This window comes from Oryx dammah, unplaced genomic scaffold (genome assembly GCF_014754425.2).
Source record: "Oryx dammah isolate SB20612 unplaced genomic scaffold, SCBI_Odam_1.1 HiC_scaffold_11, whole genome shotgun sequence".
NCBI classification, from domain to species: domain Eukaryota; kingdom Metazoa; phylum Chordata; class Mammalia; order Artiodactyla; family Bovidae; genus Oryx; species Oryx dammah.
The window spans coordinates 25,697,383-25,701,195 of record NW_024070195.1 but is presented as its reverse complement, the minus strand read 5'-3'; positions in this window follow the sequence as shown (position 1 = coordinate 25,701,195).

Here is a 3,813-nt window from a genome sequence, read left to right as displayed (position 1 = left end):
TTGAATTAGTTTTTTTTTCTTTGAATTAGTTTTTATTCCAATACCAAAGAAAGGCAATGCCAAGGAATGTTCAAACTACAGTGCAATTGCACTCATTTCACATGCTAGCAAGATAACGTTCAAAATCCATCAAGTTAGGGTTCAACAGTACCTGAACTGAGAACTTCTAGATGTACTAGTTGGATTTAGAAAAGGCAGAGGAACCAGAGATCAAATTGCCAACATCTGTTGGATCATAGAAAAAGCAAGGGAATTCCAAAAAAAAACCCCAGCTACTTCTGCCTCATTGACTCTGCTTAAGCCTTTGACTATGTGGATCAAGAAGCAACAGTTAGAACCAGACATGGAACAAGGGACTGGTTCAAAATTGGGAAAGCAATATGTCAAGGCTGTATATTGTTACCCTGCTTATTTAACTTATATGCAGAGTACATCATGTGAAATGCTGGGCTGGATGACTCACAAGATGGAATCAAGATTGCTGGGAGAAATATCAACAACCTCAGATATGCAGATGATATCACTGTAATGACAGAAAGCAAAGAGAAACAAAAGAATCTCTTGATGAAAGTGAAACAGGAGAGTGAAAAAGCTGGCTTAAAACTCAACATTAAAAAAACTAAGATCATGGCATCTAGTCCCATCACTTCATGGCAAATAGTTGGGGAAAATGTGGAAATAGTGACAGGTTTTATTTTCTTGGGCTCCAAAATCACTGCAGATGGTGACTGCAGCCATGAAATTAAAAGACACTAGCTCCTTGGGAGAAAAGCTATGAGAAACCTAGACAGCATATTAAAAAGCAGAGACATCACCTTGCCGACAAAGGTCCGTATAGTCAAAGCTATGGTTTTTCTAGTAGTCATGTACAGATGTGAGAGCTGGACCGTAAAGAAAGCTGAGCGCCAAAGAACTGATGCATTCAAATTGTGGTGCTGAAGAAGACTCTTGAGAGTCCCCTGGACAGCAAGGATATCAAACCAGTCAATCCTAAAGGAATCAATTCTGAATGTCCACTGGAAGGACTGATACTGAAGCTGAAACTCCAATACTTTGGCCACCAGATGCGAAGAGTCAACTCACTGGAAAAGACCTTGATACTGGGAAAGACTGAGGACAAGAGGAGAAGGGGTCGACAGAGGAGGAGATGGTTGGATGGCATCACCGACTGAGTGGACATGAATTTGAGCAAATTCTGGGAGACAGTGAAGGACAGGGAAGCTGGGTGTGGTGCAGTTCATGGGGTTGCAGAGTCAGACATGACTTAGCCACTGAGCAACAACAACTTTGAATTGAGGCATTACAGGTTACTATTAAAACACAAAAACAAACACAAACATTATATGGTAAGAATAATGCATTGTACTTTCATTCACTAATGAGTGTACCCATTAATTTTACTGGATCAGCCAATTAAGAAGTAATTAAGCTCTGAAAGCCGAGAGCCTGGAAAGTTGAGTTGTGGTTAAATAAATCAGGAAAAATTCCCATAGACTAGGGATTAGGGGGTGCTATAATGAATGTATGGAGAAGGCAATGGCACCCCACTCCAGTGCTCTTGCCTGGAAAATCCCATGGATGGAAGAGCCTGGTAGGCTGCAGTCCATGGGGTCTCGAAGAATCGGACACGACTGAGCGACTTCACTTTCACTTTTCACTTTCATGCATTGGAGAAGGAAATGGCAACCCACTCCAGTGTTCTTGCCTGGAGAATCCCAGGGATGGGGGAGCCTGGTGGGCTGCCATCTATGGGGTCGCACAGAGTCGGACACGACTGAAGTGACAGCATGCATGCATAATGAATGTATAGCACAAGTAGGAAAGAACAAAATGAATATTCAAGGTACATTCATGAATAGCCTGCTCACTTTTTAAATCAACCGGGGCATTTATCAGGTTGAAAGTCAGTGGATACTAAGTTGATAGTTACTGATTGTTTTTAGGGGACATGGTGTGTGCCAAAAATTGAGATAATAAAACTACAATACTTGGTTAAAAATAAAAGGTGATGTACCTTAAGAAGTGCATAAAAAGGTGCCACAGAAATTCAGATATTGGAGAGAATGAGAAAAGGGTCTTGAGGCAGCAGAGCCTTTGCAAAGGCTGTAGTTAAGAGATTGCCCATCTCCCCTTTTCCCGTCTCAACTTAAACGTCCGTTTTTCAGATAGATCTCTCCTATTACCCCGGCTAAAATCAGTCCCGCCTCAGGAGTCGAGTCGCTCTTACCTCGGCCACTAGTTTACACTCAGTTCACAGCTCTTCACACAACCTGCGATTGTTTTGCTTACTAATTTTATCCCTACCTTCCCAATTAGCCTTTAAACTTCGGGATGGCAGAAACAAGTCCGCCTTGTTCACTGGGGTGTGCCGGGCATAAAGTATGTGCTCAACAGACACTTGCTGGATGGCCCAGTGTAAAATGTGAAGTCAAAACAGGGTACTGGTGGAGGGATGGAAAAACGCTGCGTGTCCGGACAGGGATTCCTAACGTAGCCCTTCCTCCGAAGAGCTCCGTCCGAGCCACCTTTACACAACCTGCTCCGAGCCTCCAGGAGGGATCCTCGGTGGTGGACAGGCGCTGTGTCGTCAGTCAAGGACGGCTGGCGCGGCTTTTCCTCCGCTACTCCAATATCCCGCCCCCAAGTCTGGACCGCACCCCCTCCCGATCCTCCATCACTTCCGGGCCCCCACACCCTCGCCGGGCCCGGGGACCAGAGCCTGTCCCGGACCCCTCCTCCACTCGCAGGGCGTGGGGACCGTTAACTGCCCGCAGCGGCGCAGGGCGGTGCCGCCCCCGCCCGGCGCCCTCCGCCCTCCGCCCTCCGCCCTCCGCATCCCCCGCCCAGCTCCGCCGCCACGGTCACCCCATTCATCCAGCGGCAGTGCCGGCCAATCACCGCGCACCCATGGCGCCGCATCTGGCGATGGGGCGGGGCCGCGCCCGGCGCGCGCTCTCGTCCTCTCCCCGCCCGGGCTCGTGCTGGCCGGGGTCATTCCCGGGCAGTGACCCGCCTCCGCCGCTCGGTGACCCTGCGGGGACTTGGGTGGGGGTGAGGAGGCGGAGGGCTGCGCTGCTTGGAAGGTGGGGTCTTAGGTTCTGAGGGTAGTCAGGGTCTCGGAGGAAGAATGGAAAGTGGTCCTGATCTCGCAGCAGCCAGCCCCTCAGGAGAAACCCTAGATCCCTTCTTAGGAGTTGAACATGGACATCCTGGATGAAAGCCGGGAATCCTAGCCTCTGGACCGCCAGGGCTGGAGGCTAGAAACAGTGGCTCTGGCTCTCTCCTGGCCTCCTCTCCCCCCCACACCCCCGCCCCCGACAAATCAAAAAATGTTTCAAAAAGGCAAACACTGTAGACACAGGTACAAAGTTTATTATTAGGGACACAGCGTAACATATGGGAGAGCACACAGAGAAGCAGTTTATTTATTTAAGTCAGAAGCAAGACAGAAATACATACTCTGAGAAAAAGGGTATGGGCATCCTCTCTGGTGAGGAGGTGCATAGTAAAGAGACGATTTTCTTTTCTTTTCTTTTTTTTTTTTAAGGATTTCATTTTTCCAGCTAAACATTTGAAAAAAAAAATTTTTTTTTTTTGGCTGAGACACATGGTTTGCAAGATCTTAGTCCCTGTCCAGGGATGGCACACATGCCCCCTGCAGTGGGAGCTCAGAGTCTTAACTCGTGGATCTTTAGGGTAGTCCCATAAAGAGGTTGGAGAAGGCAATGGCACCCCACTCCAGTACTCTTGCCTGGAAAATCCCATGGACAGAGGAGCCAAGAGTCAGATACGACTGAGCAACTTCACTTTAAC